The sequence below is a fragment of the Notechis scutatus genome, chromosome 2, assembly GCF_049901735.1.
Source record: "Notechis scutatus isolate UNSWTSFEM ecotype Mainland chromosome 2, rNotScu1.2, whole genome shotgun sequence".
Taxonomy (NCBI): domain Eukaryota; kingdom Metazoa; phylum Chordata; class Lepidosauria; order Squamata; family Elapidae; genus Notechis; species Notechis scutatus.
Genome location: NC_142010.1, coordinates 107,686,002 through 107,705,953, shown reverse-complemented (window position 1 = coordinate 107,705,953; position 19,952 = coordinate 107,686,002).

Genomic DNA, 19,952 nt, shown 5'->3' with positions numbered 1-19,952 from the left:
ATTCCTTGGTAAAGACTGGACTTGAAATGACCCGGTGACACCCAGGTACCTCTAGCTAGCTGAACCCTCCAACTCTAGGCATGACGTAGTTCTGCCATCCATGGTCACTGTAATGCTCCATTCTTTGGCTTCTACCCCCAACAGCTTTTTCTGCAGTAGGAGGAAGAGGAAGATTAGATGGTGCAATTCAAGGTCCACGTGGTTAGCTTTAAAACCCAAATCCTATGCAGTGTTTTGGAAAACCCAGAAGATTTTGTTGTTTCTCCATGTGCCACGATCCGGATGTTAGAGGAAGCCAGTATGTGTATTTTATCTTTAGATTTTAGTGGATTTTTTAATGGTGCCTTTGCTATGCTTTCAATCAGTCGTCTTTTTCTGCTATGTTTATTCTATTTTTTGTTACTACACAAAATGCTTAAAGATGGGTGCCATCTTTATGTGTAATAAATAATTTAATAAATACAGTATGTTTAGTAAATAGTTACAGGCTTGAAATAAGAGACTGTTTATTTCTTTAGAGGATGCAGAAAATAACTTGGCTTAACATAAAATCTCTCTCAAAATGAGTTTTGACTCATAGTTACTAAACAGACACATCTATGTTATTCTCTTGGCAAAACATTTCAGAAGTGGCTTGTTACTGTCTTTTTCTAGAAGGTATTTTTAACTTCCCACTCCAAGAAGTTCCTAAAATTTCCTAATTATCTTACTTTCAACAATACAACTCTTTGTAGTTGTTTCCATTGATAAGATGATGGTCAATATATTAATTAATTGAATTTGTTCATAGTTTCTTAGAAATCCCTTCTAGCAAAGAACAACAAGCATAGATGCTGTATTACCACCCATATTGCACAAGCTCCACATAAATGAGGAACCCTCTGAGTCCACTTGTTTTCTTGCAGACATTTCATTACCCAAATTAGGTAATATCATCAGTGCTACATGATCAGTGCTATGCGTCTGGTAACATTATCAGTGTAGCACTGATGATGTTACCTAGTTTGGGTAATGAAATGTCTGCAAGAAAACAAGTGGACTCAGAGAGCACCAAGGCTCCCTCAATTCTTATCTAAATTCACCTTTGATTCTTTCCTTACTACCATTCACATTCAGCTATCAACAACCTATGAATTCCTGCGTTTATGGTATTCAATGGAAGGTGTTAATTCTACTATAACTTACTGTTACCTACATCTCACCAATTATGGTGTGTATATATTGCTTAATTAAAGCAGGTCCATTCTGGAAATGGAATGTAAATAAACTGATTGACATACTATATCATAAAATGAAGCAACAAGAAAACAGTGGAATTGCAATTGATTCCTTGTTTATCTTGAATGAAAAATAATACTTGAATCTTGTCATCCAACTATTTTGCTTCCTGGGTCTCTTCAGGGTTTGGATAATACTGGCCTTTGGTTATCCATCCTGCCTGCCTACCCTTCAATGGCTGAGTGGAGTGACTATAACTTTAATAAATAAATACATAAACGATTCTCCATATAGTGAATACAGTCAGGATACCCTAACAACAGAGATCTAATTGGTACTCACACTTGCAGTATTTGCATATTAACTGATTTTTCTTTCTTTCACTGAGTTGTAAATATCCCTGACATATGACTTGTCTTTTATCCCTTGTGGATTACCTTATGATTTCTTACCTTTTCCTGTTTTTTTCAGCATTATATACAAGGATCAGTTGTAAGTGGTTCTGTGCGCTTTAAAATTTTAGACAAACCAACCAACCAACTAACCACCATCGAGAAAAGGCCACAGAAATGAAAATGTTCCAATAATCATTGCTTGCTATATCCACTAGATGTCCTTGCACTACACAGGTTTGTTTGAACATCACTGGATAAACAAATGTGTGAACCATACAGACAAGATATACATTCTGAATCAACACATACATTTTAAGCAAAAGTATTCATTCTGAGTGTAGTACAGATTTGGCCTAATGATTGGATGTTAGCAACAATCAGAGGGAATTATTGACATCTTTATAATATATGAATTTTGGGACAACTAAGTTGTTTGGAGCATATACAACTATGCACAAAAGCCAACTTTATCTTGACTTTCAAAGGCAGACAGGAGATGATAATAACATTTTGCTCTGTATAGAAAAGATTTTTGTGACACTGGGTGCTCTAAGACATTCAAACTTCCTGCTATCTTTTGCTAGGAGGTAAGAGGCAATGAGGAATGTTTTTTTGTCCTTTTAAATGAATTTCTTTCCTTTGAAGCTACAGGCAAGAATGAATCTATGCCAGCTCTAAAAATAGGAGAGCTTAGCAGATACTTTGGAAGCAGGTCTAGGGACCTGAATCCCCTTATTTGCCCATTGTTTATGTATAATAATAACAGGGTAAATACTGCATGCATCCGATGAAGTGGACCTTACTTGATAACAGCTTGCGTCACAGCCAATGCGCCCATTTTTAAGTGGTCACAATACTCTCACAATAATCTCAGAATCATTCCAGACTTTTGGTTGTTAAGCAAGATGCACACATGAGCAGTTTGCTCAACAACAACTTCCGCTCCCACAAGCGCTCCCACAACTTCCGAGGGCAGGGTGTTCCATTGGTTGATTGGTTGATTTCTCACTGTCAGAAAGTTTCTCCTTATTTCTAGGTTAAATCTCTCCTTGTTCAGTTTCCATCCATTATTCCTTGTCTGGCCTACGGGAGCTTTAGAAAATAGCTTGACCTCTTCCTCTCTGTGGCAGCCCCTCAAATATTGGAACACTGTTATTGTGTCTCCCCTGATCCCACAAAAGTCCTCTCTTAGTTCCACTACTCCAAGTTCCACTTACCTTTGCTTTTTTTTCCTGGCATTGCAGGCACTCTCAGCCAATGAGAGGCACAGGTGGACTTTCCTACCAAGTCCACGTGATGTCATCCTGCAAGTGGGCCCCATTCTTGCCATTAATAGAAGATTAAATTAAATTAAAGAAATTATTTTAGTTTGGTTGCTTGCTTCTTTCTATTCTGTTAATTGTAAAATAAAATAGGGGACTTAAAAGGATTACAGTCCAGTATATTTTAGGGCAATCAGATTGAAAAAATATTTTTGATTTTCATTACATTACTTTCCTCATACATATCTCTTTCAAATTTTTTAAAGTTATACTGAATATTGTATTTTCTACTTTGAACAAAACACTAAAGTTAATACTAATGCTAAAGTGAATTAAACAAGTATTGGTATGGAGAAGTGAGTGTGATTGTGTGTATGAGTGATAGAAGCTATTCAAGGTAGTTAGTCTGTTCAAGGCACATTCTTCCACACATGGAACAAGTAGTAACCTTGCAATGGAATAAATGGGTGCACACTGCAGTGATGTCATTAAAATGTATCACAAAAATGGCCTAAGTAAGAATGCATCCCAGACATGATTCTTCCAATCTAATATTTTCCAGATGTATATGGCTCCCACATGATAAGATTTCAAATCTAGGACATGATTGCATATTGTCCTATTAATTTACATAATACTACATAATGTCCATATTAATTTGTGTATCTTTTAAATCATTTTAACTCAAATGACCCCATTTATATTTTTGGGCAAGTTTTATTGTTTCTTAACTTTCAATCATATGTAACATTCTTTTTTAGTACAAAAATCACAAATCCTGATCCCCCTTGGCAGGGAGCCTGAAGTCATAATATTGATAGGTTTATGTTGTCTAGCAATTCTAGCAGATGCGCCAGCATTGGGAGTGCTCTCATGGGTGGCTCATGTTTAACTTGAAGGAAATCAACTTTGGAAGACTTGTTTTGCATATATGACTTTTCAAGAAAATTAGGATTTGAATTAAAAGTTCTGGTAAAATAAGACTATGTTTCTGTTTTACTCTTAAGTCCTGCATGCTTTAACTATTCAAAATGAGGTTCTGTTTTGATGTTACAAAAATGCTTTGATGTATGAAGTTGCTCATAACTGATAAGCAGTTGTAAGTACTAACCAAGTTGTATGGTCACTAACCAATCTTCAATTTTTTTGTGCCTCAGCTTCTGTTGGTCAGTTCTATTGATTCAGGTTGCATGACATGCTATGGTGGGCTAATTTGGAGAGTGGGAGGGGTTAGTATGTGTTCAATGTGTTGTGGGAACTCAATCTTCATCTTAACTTGTAACTTGCAGCCAAAATCAATCTTCCTAAATCAACGCTCTCCCAACACAAATACATGGTTTCCTAGTATGTAGCCCTATTCTGGGATTATCTGCTTCAATCTGAGTTGAACAAGGATTTAGGAGAAGAGCCTAATCCTCAATATTCTTTCTCTATGGTCACAGTGGAAGACTGATGCAAGAAATAAGCAAAGCAACAAATCTTGTTTTCTACAGCTGCTATGAGCAGAAGCAATGGCAACTTGAGCTGCTAAAATCCTGGAAAAGCTGGATGGTCAACTTAAATTTAAGTCCCATCTTAAATCTGGGTGTTTGGAGGATTTCAAGGTCACAAACCTGGAGACTTTCTTTTTTAACTATCTGGTAGACTTAAAATATGTGGTGTTGAGGTAATTCCCCGTTAGGAGAATGAGCGCATACAGGGAGACGTAGTGAGAGAAGTGTTGAATAATACACACACAGCACACAGATATACTGTACAGTATATGTAGGTTTTTACTTTCAATAGCAAAATTCAAACACAGTCCAAAATCATTCACAGGTAAGATCAGTCAGTTTTCAGTCCAGGGATAATCCAATAACTAAGCCCAGTGTCAAAAACAGTTCAGTATCAGACTTACATCAAATCCAAGAATAGCAGTCAATTAGAAAGAATGGCAAAACTCTCCAACAGAAGGAAACAGAGACTCACTGAGACTTCTTCTGAGACTAAGACTAAAACAACCCAGGTTTCTGGCTCCAATTTATGGCCGTTTGAGACACCACACCCAATTACAATTTTTTTTTTTTTGCATTCTTAAAGATACAGTATTAAAATGTCTATCCAGGTTTATATATTTCCAACCCAAATAGCTGTTAGGTGACTTATATTCCTAACATGTGGGAACTACAGTTTAATCCTATGGCTGAAAATTCTCAGCACTATAATCCTAATCCATCTATTACAATGATCCCAGTTTATATTGTGTTCCTACAATGGCAATCCAATTTCTATAGAAAGCATGCAAACCAGATGTCCAAGAAAAGCAGAAAGCTAATGGTTGTCTCCTTAAAGCTGTGAGCAAAAAAAAAAATAGAGAGAGAGGCTTCTTTGAGTCCTGAAGTAATTAAGCAGGTAAATACCTGTGTAATTGATTTTACCTTCCTTAAAATGAAGACAAATTAAGTTTAGCAGATCAGTATAGCTTCCCTGATTCCAGCAAGGAGAATTAACGAAGTATTATAACTTTATAATTAGCACATTGATTTTTAGCTATACCATAAGATAATGCATTGCATACATGGTCAGAATCAGCAGGCTCAAAGGACTTGCAAAGTCAGAAGTTACACAAACAATGTGATTTCTTCAAATTGCTTTTTCCAAATTAAGGGTAGATCATCAATATTCATTATATCTACTGGGGTGAAAAATCAGGGTTATGCCAGGCTAACAAGAGTGTAGCTTATCTATATTTTCTTCATGTTATCTCTTGTTTATGATTAATTCCCAGTAATAAAATCCACTATAGTTGTCACCAACCTCCAGGATTCCCAATGGGTTAGGTCATTAAATGCTTAGCAGCTTATGAAAATTGAGTTACTTGAATCCAGAAATCGTACTGGTTTCCAAATTAAGTCTTATTTATAGAACTATATAATGAGTTGTAGGACTGTTAGTGCATACGATTAAGTAGCGAATGTAGGTTATTTTATCATACCTTAACAGACAGAACAACTCGTGACAACACGATTCCCTTAGCAAAATTCTGGGCGGTATTTCATACAAGATAAAAGTATGATCTCTTCTTTCTGTATGCACTTGTGAAATCAAATTAATCTAACTTGCTGCAAAATATCTACCAGGCCCCAACAGACATAAAAAAGAGCATTTTTTCAAATTAAAAAGCTTCAGAAGTCATTTTGTCCTTTTAACTGGGAAAATGGATCACAGGACCTCTGCATATCAAGCATGTGCTCCAGAAATGATCTAGTACAGGGGTCCCCAACCACCGGGCCCTGGACCGGTACCGGTCCGTGGATCATTTTCTACCAGGCCGCCAGTTTGCTGGGCGCCGCCATCTTGTTTCGACGAGAAAGTGCTTCCGGGTGAGCTTTTCCGGTTGGAAAGCAGCGTTTGGGTCCTGAAGGAATCCTCGCGCCTTAGTTTCATCGAAGGTGGGGGGTTGGCTTCGAACGAAGAGCCGTCCCAATGGCGGAGGAGATTAAGAAAGCACAAAAAAGCACAAAAAAGGTACAAAGGAGCAGTTGAAGGTGGCGGGGAGAAGCGGGGGACGGTTGGCTGGCCGGTCGCTCGGCTCGCCTTGCCTTGTCATGCATGCTGATGCTGGTACCGGGCCGCGGATCATTTTGTGATGCCGGTACCGGGCTGTGGCACAAAAAAGGTTGGGGGCCACTGATCTAGTATATATTTAGAACGCCTTTAGGGTAGCAGTTCTTAGTTCATAGTAATGGCCTCCTAACTCGTATCCCATTGTTACATCTGAATCCCTTTCCTTTTTTCACTGCTCAGACCTAGTGATTGCCATACTTTGGCTGTATAATGCCTGGAGACGAAATAAATATTTATATGATCAAAAATCAGCGTCCAAAACAATAAAATAGAAAAACATGCCCAACAGTATCTCAAACCACTTAGGAAAAGGCAAAATTCATACAGAACTGTCAGAAGAAGAATTTGGAGTTCCAACTGGAGGCAGGGTTGCGCAAGAATAAATAAAAATGAAGTCCTATGAGCTGTGAGGAAAGAAGAAATATTTATTCCTAAAAGCAAAACAGTTTGCATTTAGGGGCGAGCAGCAGAGAAATGGGGTACAGTGGCAAAGAGGATATTTTTATATAACCAGAGAGAAATTTACTTTCTTCACTGTAAGGAATGAATCCAGGATATGAGTCTGTCAGATATTTTTGAAAAGTTTCCTTGGTCTAACAATGAGAAGATGAAACAATACTGTTTCTGTATTGTAAGTTTAAGAATAAACTTGTTTTTATATCACTATAGTTATTATATGGAACTTTTTCCTCTTTCTTTTTTCTGTTAATTATTTTTTTAATTTTTTTTAGTTATGTTTTATTTTGAGCACTATAATATAGTTAGGTTTTCTTTTTTCACTGCATACTCCTTTCTTTCTTTCTTTCTTTCTTTCTTTCTTTCTTTCTTTCTTTCTTTCTTTCTTTCTTTCTTTCTTTCTTTCTTTCTTTCTTTCTTTCACTGTAATTTTCAGTAAAAAATAATTAGGAGACTGGTAATCACTGTAATTTTAAGCTACTGTCTGGAAGTGATCAGTTCAGCCTGATGGTCAGATGATCTGTCCTCTTCCTGGAAATCCATTAGGAAACAAACGGGAGAGGGGGGGAAAGCTGAGGAGGAGAAGGGAGGAAAAAATAGTCAGCCTGACTTGGAAAGGAAAATAGGAAAAAAAAAACTATATTTGGTTTGGGACTTGGCTATTCCCCATCCTTAGTATATATTATATTTACAAGGGATTTTTTTTCCCCTTCCAAAATAATAACCATGAACTGGGAGGGAAAGGATTGTCTTAACATTTGCTGAGAAAAATAGAAGATATTATTGAAAGCAATCTAGTGGTCCTGAGGGGTGCAAATGACAACCAAAGTTGCTACTGAAAAGTTTAGTTTTCTCGAAAATTAGTCCTCCATGCTTGCCTGCTGTTAACCATAGCCTGCTTGCCTTCTGAACCATATCAGCACTGGTGGCATTCTTAAGGTGATCAACTTTTTTACAATGAAAAGGAGGACACAAATAAATTGAAGAAAAAAAACAAAGCCACTTGCGCGCAGCATACTCTCTCAAAACAATTCTCCTGTGTGGAGCGCATGCGCCTCATAATTGCGTCTTGCCACACTGTACCGAGCCTTGACGAATCGTCATGTCAAATACAAATACGTCACATCACACACAATGGATCAGCTCGGCATCGATCAAATATGGATATTTACAGATTAGTCTTCAAATATCAAAAAGGAGGACATGTAGGAGGACACTTTTCGAGAGAGGACAGAACTTAAAAAAGGAGGACTGTCCTCCCTAAAGGAGGACGGTTGGTCACCTTTGTATTTTACCAGTTTGGCCCAGTTCAGTTGAACTGGTAGCTCCAAGGATAATCTGTGAGTGAACCGGTTTGCTCCGATGATCAGCTGCTGGGCCTGCCTGCCCCAGCTCTATTTTTACCTTTATTTCCTGTTTTTCAACCTCAGCTACTTTGCGCAGCACAGCCGATTGCTGCGCATCAGCTGTTTTACACACAGGGCTTGCAGCAGAAGGTGAGTTGCAAATGCTGTGCATGCACAAAGCACACACAAAGCACACGCTCACACCGAACTGCTGGAAAAATTTTTGAAACCCACCATTGCATATCAGAATAGGCCTTCTCTCTTTTGCTTTCAGTTCCCAATGCAGACAGTCCCTCCCTTCCCCTGTGTCAGCTTTGAAATTCAGCTGCCACATTTTTTTTAGAGAGTTCGAGGAGTTGAAAAGTTCAAGGTTATTCTGTATGTTGTATTAAGAATTTCCAGTTGCAGTTAATTGGTTCTCATGATTTATGAAGCGTAGAAGTGGGAGGAGAGAAGGGAAGAGAGAAGGTGGATTCTGTGTAACGCGTGAAAAAACTTTCACTTGGGAAATTGCCTTTGACATGTCAGATCTGTTTCTAATAAATTCAACCTTGGAGAGAGATGTCTCGGAGTGATTGATATCATGGATACTTTCTGGATGTCTTACACCCTGCTTCTGCCTCCATCTGGTGTTCTTCATTTTTTTGCAGTTTCTTTCAAAAGGAAAGAGGAGATTGGGGCTATATGCATATTCCTTGGAGATTTATTCTGAGAGAATGATTTGAATACATAGCCAGGATCCCATTACATTTATAAACTTAGTGTATTATTTTACAGGCCATTGAGTTTAATCAGTTATTAAGTCAATTGCTATTAATGTTTCATTTGTTTTTTTGTCCCATCTCTCCTCTGTGTGGAGTGTGGCCTCTAGCAAATAGAACAAATATGTAATATATGCATAAGAAGGACTATACAAAGCATTTGAAAGAGGAGACCACAAAATGTGGCAGCACAAGTAAAGTGTCTCCCACTGAAGAATTAAAGCAGCCTAAACCTTTATAAGGCTCTTTCAGCTGCTTCCAAAGTTACCTCAGTTGTGTGCACAAGGAGTCGTGTATGGGATCACCAGTAAGGTGAAGTGCCTGGACATGCATGTAATTGCACAGGCAGCTTGGGACAGCCTCCTGGAGCCTTGCAAGCTTTCTAAGGACACCTGTCAAGCACAAGAATTCAGGAACCAGAGACGTTCAAATGAACACAAATTTATTGCATGCTAATACTCTCTACAAGAATCTGAGTAAATTGGTGGTAAATAAGAGTCAGTGGAACTCAAAGTAGGTTAGACGTAGATCTTTTGTGAGTGAGAAGGGACTAAAGGGACTGATGATGTGTTTGACCCTTTCCTCAGGCTCCACCTGGTCATCTCCTATGACACCACAGCTTAAATCTTTGAGGAGCCTTGCTCATTCTAACATGCCTTGTGATGGAAGGCTTTTTAATGCTTTGCACAGCTCTGTCACTGCTTTTTTTTTTTTTGTTTTTTTTTGTTTTTTTTTTTTTTTTTTTTTTTGGTTTTTTTTGTTTTTTTTTTTTCTGGGGGTTTTTTGGGTGGGGGGGGGGGGGGGGGGGGGGGTGGGGGGGGGGGGGGGGGGGGGGGGGGGGGGGGGGGGGGGTGGGGGTTTGGGGGGGGGGTTTTGGGCTTTTTTCGCCTCCTTCGGCCTCGCCTTCGGGGTTTTTTTTGAATTTTTTTTTTTTTTTTTTTGGGGTTTTTTTTCATTTTTTTGTTTTTTTTTGGGGTTTTTTTTTTTTTTGTTTTTTGGCTCTCGCTTTTTTTTTTTTCTTTTTTTTTTTTTTTTGGTTTGGGGGGGGGGGGTGGGGGGGTTGTCTTTTTTTTTTTTTTTTTTGTCTTTTTTTTGCTTTCTTTTTTCTTTTGCTCGTTTTTTTGTTTTCCCTGGGGGGAGGTGTTTTGTGGTTTTGTTTGGGGGGCCCTTTTTTTTTTTTTCTTTTGTCCCCATGTTTTTTTTTATATGCATATACAAGTGTATCATAAGGTATGCTTACCTTTGGTGGCAGGAAAAAAAATTAGGACTTATTTCAGCTGGCATTAGCAACCCTAACAAGGATTGGCAAGGTAGAGAAGCCTAGAGTTGAATAGGATTTTTTGCCTGGGTTTATTATTTCTTTTCTGTCAACCCTTCTGTGGAAGTAGTCATCTTAAATTCAGGATTGTATAGCATACAAATGGGAGAAGATTAGAAAAATCTCTGCTTTTCACTAAAGACTATGAGATTTCACCTGACTTCATGATGTTCCATTCTTCATTTTCAGAAAGATTTTTTCAAAGGAAATGAGGAGACTTTTGCTTATCCAATGGACCACATTTGTATTATCATTTTATCCAAGCATAAGCAATACTTGGTAGTTTGTTTGTTATTTTACAGTATTCATAACTCATTCTAGTCTGGGACTTTGGGTAGTGTACAACATCAGTGAAAATAAAACCACCTCATCTCATCCCACCCTGGGTAATAGATAAAGTAAATCAGAACAAATCCTATACTAAAAATAATCACAAAAAAGATAAATCTCAAATAAAACCCAAGACTGGTGCCCATAGTCAATAAGCTGGGACCAAAGCACACTGGAACAAAACAGTTTTAAACTGTTTCTGGAACTTACAGCAAGGTGGAGCTGGATATACTTCCAGAGGGACAGAGTTATATATTGTAGAGACTATTGTAGAAAAAGACTGTTTCTGAAATACAAATTATTATAGTATACCAAGTATATTTCTTATTAAAAATTAGTCTTAAAATACAGTTGTCACAGTGTTTATATGTTATTCTATGTTGAAAAAGAATTTAACATATCATCACCACTAAGCCAGCCATAAATTGATTTGAGCAGAAAAAAAGATAATAGTTCAGTAGTATGTTCTGCAGTACAGACATAATACCACATAATTTTATAACGTTGCAATAGATTGCCAAATCAGATAACCACAATGTTGGCAAGGACCTCCCCATCATTGGTTTCAAATGTTGGAGTGCCAAACAGACTAGGACCAAAATGGACTATCTGAGAAATACAACAGAAAATGTATTTAGTTACAGTGCTATTAGTGAGTAAGGATACCTGCAATGTTGTTCTATGGTTTCCTTTAGTAGAATTGTGGATTCTGAAATCTTGCTTGGCACATGTGAAAAATGCTTGCACAGTATGTCAAGAGAGTTCTTTCCTGCTTATCCTAGTCTCCTTCTCCATGCACTGAAGTTTCAGTTGACATCTGTGGATACAGATTTATCTGTCTTCTTGCTACTAGATGAAGAAATTGTCAGAATTCAGGTCAATGCTGTCAAATATCCCAAATCAATAAAGACTGCAATTAACAGTGCTGTTGGCAGCACCTGGAAGTATCCCATAAATAGGTAAATGTTACTGTAACACAAGTAACACAAACAGTAGAAATTATGGCCATATACCAGCCACCTTCTCTACAAAAGCAACAGAAAACTTTAATGAACTCGTTTCAACAGGACCAGAAATATCTCTCTTTCTCAGTTTGAATTAACCAGCAGCCCTTTAAAAAAATATACACCTAACTATCAGTCTTTTGAAATAACAGACATTTAATAAAAGGACTAGCCAGTATCCAGAAGATTAACATTTAATCGGGAGCCTGCATCTGCCAGGAACCTTAATAATGCCTGAATTTCATTTTCTGGAGTGCAAATTGGGCATTCTGCAGGCAGCCAGTAAAAGCTTGGCAGATACCAGGCCTTGACCACATCATCACTAAGCTCGTGAATGAGGCATTGTAGATCATTTATATGACAAGATATATCAAGAGAAGTTGGAAAGCTCTACTTTAGAAATGATTTCTAAGATTTCTGCAATCTCCAGAGTGAACTGGGAATGATACAATGGCTGCATCATGAGGGACATGTTGTCGAAAAATGATTAGTACAACATCTTCATGCTATGGTAAGCAGGTTGTGAGAATGAAGCCATGAAGGAGCACTGTAGAAGTTCAGATTTATTATTACTGTTTTGCAGATGTCTTTAATCATTCCAAAGTTGCATTTTTCAACTAGAATTTCTGGTTTTTCTTTCTCATCCAAGAACTGTAAGGTCTTCAAAGAAAAAACAGAAAGTCCAGTTGCCTCTTGAAAAAAGCACCTTTGGGAAAACCATGGCCTGGATGATGGAGAATCTCCATAGACAGATGTATTTAATGTTCTTAGTATTCATTTATCACATTATAAGCCATTTAATGACTTCTAGGAATGCACAGGATGTCTTTCTCTTACTGAAAATCTCCGGTTGCTTCTGGTTTTACAGTATAATTACAACATTTTGAACACCAGTGAAGCCCTTTCTGCACATCCAGTCCTTTCTGCTGCTTATTTCTAGAAATAGGATTGAGGATGATCATTAGCCTCTCCTCATTCCTAAAAGCCCAAGTATCCTAGTGAGGTTAATTAGGATGAAGGAATATACATTTTCATAAATGTGAACAATGACCCCTACAGATGGATTTTATGTGTTGCTCTATTATTATCATTTTTAGCTTTTTGCCTGAAATAGTATCCAGATTTGTTAATAGACCATTGTAGAAAGAAAAAGGTTCTCTGAGTAACAGGAAGTTTCTAGGGTGCTTTTTCAGCCCTATTATTAAAGGAGGACTATTCCATTGGTAAAATCCTTGGTTCTGTCCTTTGGATGCTGACCAGCTGAGTGTGAAATCTAGTTATACATGGAATAGAAGCAGGGGGATGGAAAGTTAATTAAATATTTAACTAGAAGAAAGTTGAACTGAATTGAAGGACAAAGTGGGGATACCAACATGAAGGAAAAGATATTCCAAGCTTCTCAAGGGGTTCCAGCCAATTGACAATAGCCAAGAAAAAAAATATGCTGGTTCTCCTGCACTGGATGTAGTAGTATGAAGAAAGATAGTTGGAACTACCTTCTGCCATCTTGACTAGTTTGGAAATATTCTTCACCATTTAAGAGTAAATTTGGCTCATCATTGTACCTGACCAACTCTATCTCAGCTCAGAAGCTAATCATGGCTAGTGGTAGTGAGTTTGAAAGGTGAGTAAGATTAATCCCAGAGCTGGGAATTCAGCAAATAAAAGCTAAATGCTCGAAAAGGCAATGGCAAACTATCTCCATAATGTTGCCAAGCGAATATAATGGAAATATCCATGAATGTACCAGGAATTAAAGTTAATTTTACAGAGACTTTTCCTTTATATGAGACAAAGTGGCAATATATTATAAAAAGATTAAATGATTACTCTTTGTAAATTTATAGTCTCTTAAGCAAAGAACAACCAATTCCACTGCAAATCAATTGACATAAAAATATTAGATGGCTTGAAACTTTTCAAGGATTAAACAGTGTTCCACATTTTTTTCCTCACGGCTCTGGCAAAGGAACATTCTCAAACATAGAAAACCATGACTTGGCAGTCAAGCAACCAGAGGCAGAAAAGCAGCCAAACAATGAAAGAGATATGTAGCATCTAGCCTGCCACATCTACTCCGGATCCAATTTAGTCACACCTTCAAGTAGAGTCCCTTCCTCAGAGCCCACTAGAACTTCAAGTCTTTTGGATGGAAAACCAGATACTAGAAGGTGGAGGATGCCCAGTTACTCCAAGAAGTCCCTGGCTTGTTAATATATTTTTGTTTATTCTTTTAGTCTCTTTTTGTAGTATTATCACTGATTATACATCTTTCCCTCTTATCGCTTATTTTATTATCTCTATTCATCCCTCAGTCATGCATATATTTCTATTTTAAGATGGTATTCTATGTTTTTGATGAACTGTAGTACATAAAGGTCTATGTCAAAGTAAATTTGTTAATCTTTAATTGTAACAGTTCCATGCATCTTCATGCCATATTTTGAAAAGAAAACCCAAAAGGTCATTTCTTTCCTTGATATATGTGTCAATTATTTGACACTGAGATGGAGTGCACAGATTTGTACAATAGCCTCGATTTGGTTTTGATTATTACCATGCAAGAAAACAATTATTACATTTTCTTTCTTTTTTTTCCACCACTGTTGTCACGGATAGCATATCTAGTCAGTAAATCGTATTTGATTTGTAATTTTAGGAACCCTTTCCAATCTGGAAGCTGACTAATTGACATTTGCTATTTATTATTGCTAATAATAATGACAAATAAGCCAACCCTTTAATAAGTATGACAAAAGGTCTAAGTTTTTCAAACATAACATATCATCAGTCTTGGTCCCAAATCAGTTCATTAAGATTCTTTGATTTCCTGCTCTAGAATTGGTAATCAAGTTCTTAGCTTGAAAAGGGGCAGTCTAAGATCTGTCATTGTCAACCTCCAAAGATAAGATAGATTCTCCTGACCTTTGAAAGCCCAGAAAGAGCCATGTCTGGGGTAGATATTTCTGTATCGTGTAAATCCTAAAACTCCTTATCCTTTTTTTGATAGGCCTGATCCAGGGAGAAAATAAAAAATGGCATCTACAATTTTGCTGTTGTTGCTGTTGCTGTTACTACTGATTACTTTTGTTTGATAATGATAAGTAAATTATGAGCAAATCAGCAACTGAAGATTCAGTTATTCTGTTGAAGCACAATATAATGGCTCCTTGGGAATAAAGTCCCATTGAACCCACTGGAGTGTACTTCTGAACAGACATGGGAAGGAGTGCTCTGTAAATGCCATTCAGTCAAATTGGATACAAACAGTAGCCATCCAGTAAAACCAAACTGTTCAACTTGGTTGGATTTGCAGCAGCAATTTATTAAGGTTCTACAGAATCAAATGAATATGATTGCCTTGCAGAGACAAGAATGATGTGCTAGAAAAAGGGAATTAATTTACCCAATCCTTTAACCCTTCAGCCATTTTTTTTCCAAATGGAGAGAAATAGGACAAAAATAATTCCCTTTATATTAGTAGAACACACACTGCATGCATACTAAATATCTGTCAGTGTTAATGTTCCTGTCTTGGACCAAGTCTGGGATAACGAATGTCTTAGAACAATGGGACAATGCAAGCTTCAAAGAAAAAATAGATTCTCAAGGCAGAGACGTTTAGGGAGACCTGGTTACCAAGATTGGTTACCAATCCCTTCCAAGATTGATCCTGCTTCAAATATCAAGAGAGCTGATATTACTAGTCACATGTGTCCATTCCACACACCCAGGAAATTGCATTGTAGGGATTATTTCATTTTCCTCTTCTTTTGCTTTTTAAAGCATGGATAAGGTACCACACAAAAGGCTACTTTTCCCACGCATAAGAGTTGGGGAAGGGATGCTAGGTCAAGCACACATTGAAATGTAAGCAGCATCAGCATGAACTAATTTTGTTTACTATGCACTTGTAAATAAGTATAGGTCAGATATAGAAAAGCCCTGAAAAGTAATATCTTTCAAATAATTATCATAATAATAATAAAAATAAAGAGTCTCTGAGCTGCTACACCAAAAGGCAATAGTTGAGACCAAGATGTAAATATGCAGATTATTTCTCCAATATATAGAAATGGAGTTCCAGCTGCACTGCCTAAATTCCTTTTATAAATATATGTAGATTTTCACTTTTCTTCCACAGGAGACTCTATTTGGAGAGCAAAACAATAACAGGTGTTATGAAAGAAAATGCTCTGCAAAGAGATAAATTCATTCCTTATGGAATGTAGTTAGATATGCAGGTAAATGTCTTATGTACTGAAATAAATAATTAGGATTAGCTATTTCAGTAAGTTTTGGTACCAAAATACACATTATTATATCCTACCATGTGTGACTTGCAAGTATTAATGCAGCAATTATGTCTTGACAAATAGCTGAATATGGAAATGCTATATAGCACACAGCACAGTCAATCTAAGATGCTAGGTTTATTGCAAACGAATCTCATTCCACAGTTTAATAAAAGAGAAAAAAATAGGTTTAAGAAGGAAAGGTGAGTTTTGCAAATACATTGTACAGCTGTGAAGGTGGACTGCTGTATTTAGGGATACTTTGCTTCATTGTGTTGCTTCTTGGCAAAAAGTTAGATTTGCTTGTTTGATGAGCATAGAATCTCTGCACAAAGTTTTTGAGGAGGAATGGTTTACAACTGCAGTTGAAATGCTGATTGTGTGATCAGCTGGTGGTGCAATTATACTGTCAGCATTCCAGAAAAACTTGAACTCCAACAGATAACTTGAACCAGACATGTTCTCAAAGTTCCCTTTTATTAGAGTAGTAAACTGGCACATCTGGGAAATCCCAAATCTGAAAGTTCCAGTTTCCCTCCAATAAGTAAAATATTATAAATCCACCCCCTGCCCCAATCATTTCATCACATGCCCCAATCACCATCTGTCCCAATTTGAGACGTCTCCTCTACTACTCCTCAGCCAGGTGTGGGAACAACATGACCTTGACTCTAAAGAAGAATGCTATTATGTCTACTACATATGCTCCATGTAATCCCCCCTCTCATCTTCCCAGGCTCAAGAATGTGGCAGCGTAGCAGCATGGAAGTTTCTGGTGCTAATATGGCTTCCAAAGCTGACATATAAGTCTCCACTTGCAGTTCAAGTCCCAGAAGGTAAACAGCTTGTGTGCATGACATTAGGAGACTAATAATTGCTGGAAAAGAAGTTCATTCATTCATTCATTCATTCATTCACATTTCTATCCCAAAATCCAGAAATTCTCAGAAGCTTAAATGAAGTATAAAACCAACTAAAATTAATATATTTATAAACAATGAAACAATTCCAACCAAATGAAAACTACAAATATTGAAAGTAGGGAATACAGATTGCTTAACAAAATCAAGGAAAGACTCTCCAAAACAACTTGGTCTTTAAAAGTTAACAAGGAGACAACTAGATTGATCAAAATGGGAGTTCTACAGCATCAGTGTTGCCATGGAAAAGCAATGGCTCCTTACTTCAGTTCTTGGACCTTCCAAATATATGAGATCAGCAGCAGTTTTTCTCTGCTCCTCTGTTTCCTCTTCCACCTGCCTCCCCAGAAGGATTCCCAATTCACAAACTTGGTCCCTCCCCATCAAAAAGCAATTTTGGTTTGGGATGAGAGGTCCAATTGATTGCTGAACTCTGTTCAGAAGCACGGAGTCCATAATGGACATAATTGATGACAACTGGAAAGGTAAAATATGTGATGGGTTTGGTATTGGACCAAAAACTGGGAGAAGTTTCAAGTCAGTCCATTTTTTTCTGCTCAATCTATCTCATATCTCTACATTTCTAAAGTGTAAAACCCAATAAATAAATAGTTATCCTGCACTTAATTCTGACCAACAAACAGGAATTGCTTAACAGGTTGAATTTGGTAAACTGATCGTATTATTCAAGATTCCACCCACATATGTACATACATACATGCATACATACATACATACATACATACATACATACATACACACACACACACACACACACACACACACACACACACACATCCTTCATACCAAATCTTTTTCAGGACAAGCAATACTATTCAAAATGCAAAAAGGAGTAGAAAATGGTAAGCAAGAGAAATTATAACCATGAGAAAACAGAAAAGGAAATAAAACCAAATCTAGTTGGTAATAACATACATTTTTGTCTTTGCAAGCCAATATTACTTCCCCCACAAATTCAAATCTTTTTCTTCTTTTTCTTCTCCCCTCTGTCTTTTTGAAGATTCCCCTCCCCCATACATTTTTTCACTCTTCCCCTTCATCTCTATTTACTCTTTCTTCATATATTCATATTTCTGTTTCGTATTTTAATTGTCATTACTCTCTTTATATGACCAAATACTCTCACTTTGAATTTTTATACTGGTCATTCAATTACTGGTATGTATTAAATCTATATTCATTCAAATTTCTCTTCATTCTGTACATATTTCACATACTTCATATGTATTCAAACCCATTGCATTCAACTTATATTTATTCTCACTTCCATATGACAACATAAGAAAAGGTAAACTTTTATGTACAGCTATTTTCACTTATTTCAACAAATATTGCAATAGACTACATATCTTTTCACCAGCCTTTCCTTGTTTCTGGATGGCATCTACCAGGACTTGATGTGGTGGATTCCTGCACTGACTAGTGATTTGAACTAGATAGTATATAAAGTCCAACTTCTACATTCTATGATGTTTTGAAATAGACTTAAAGAGGATGCCAGGAATGAGAAAAAAGGTTGTTTTGCACCATGAACCAGAATGCCACAAGACCTATTTATTCTGCTAAGCATACTTTTTTCATATTAATCCCTTTTTTTCATATTAATCCCAGAAATCGTCAATTCATTTTCAGCATAAAGTCTGTAAAAGGTTTCCAGTCTTTTATAAAGATGCTTATTGTTTCATCCCTAATCAAAAAGGTCAGTTTTATCATCTTTCTGCTAAATATTCTTAAAGAAAACAAGTCAGCCCCAGATGACTTACTTCATTGCAGAAAACGCAAGTGAACCTAAGTTGTGTTAAAAGCGAGTTCTAGAAATGATTCATGACGATAATGGAATATGCTGTACAATAGAGCTCAATCATATTGAAACCATTATGACAATCTTATGAGGTAATTTGCAAGCAAGTCAGTGATGAGCAGGATTTGAAAGATGATTCTATCCCACAATCAAAGCCATTTCTCAAATAAGTATCTATTCAGTTTTTATGAACATTGCTGGTTTTTTTTTAACATCTGAACTCCAGGTAGTCAGTAAACCCAGTTAATTCCAGAAATTATGATTCTCCATGGATCTGAATACCTCAAAAGTTTGAATACTTTTTATGAACACCTTTGTTTGTGTTAATGTGTCAACCTATCCAATATAACTGTCTAGCAGAAATTTGCTGTCTTGATTTTTAAAGGAATATTTTACTTCTTCTGATTTCTTCATTTGCATGAAACAGCTGCATACCATCTCACACTTAATTCTATCACAGTACAATCTTTGAATTTATTAGTCAGATGTATTCTTCATTGAAATAAGTTGAACTTACTTCCAGGATCATTCATAATCATATTAATATGTGTTATCTCTCCCTGTTGCCTTGCATTTTGTCCAAGGTTAAACTTCAAATGTCTTTTTCTGTGACAATTGTTGTCATACCTGGTTGCATTTATCTAAATGGTTGTTTGATTTCAGTATATATTTCATTACATTTTTCTGGTAGAAATTTAGTAGAAATTTAGTAGAAATTCTAGCAGTCTTTATATTCTATTTTCTACCTGCAAAATCTTCTTATTTTTGTGTAATAAATTAGAGCTTTGTGAGTTTTAAAGTGGATTGGACAAGGAAAATGCTTACATAACACTTCATAGTGCTTTGCAGCCCTCTCTAAGTGGTTTACAGAGTCAGTATATTGCTCCCCCAATAATCTGGGTCCTCATTTACTGACTTGGAAGGATGAAAGGCGAGTCAACCTTGAACTGGGCAGGATCATCAAAGTCCTGGCAGTGGAATGCAGAGTTAGCCTGCAATATTGCATTCTAACAACTGCATCACCAGGGCTCTTTTTGTATGGCCTAAAGTCATTGATTGCATCTTCTCTAATTGACTTGTAATTTGTAGAAAGATGTTGGCTATTTGGCCAGTGGTATGCTATTTCTTTCAAAGGAGAAAAACTTTAGTAAAGTTAATAATATAATGACATATAAAAAATAAGCAATCTCCTTAACAGGTTTCTTTGGACAAAACGCCC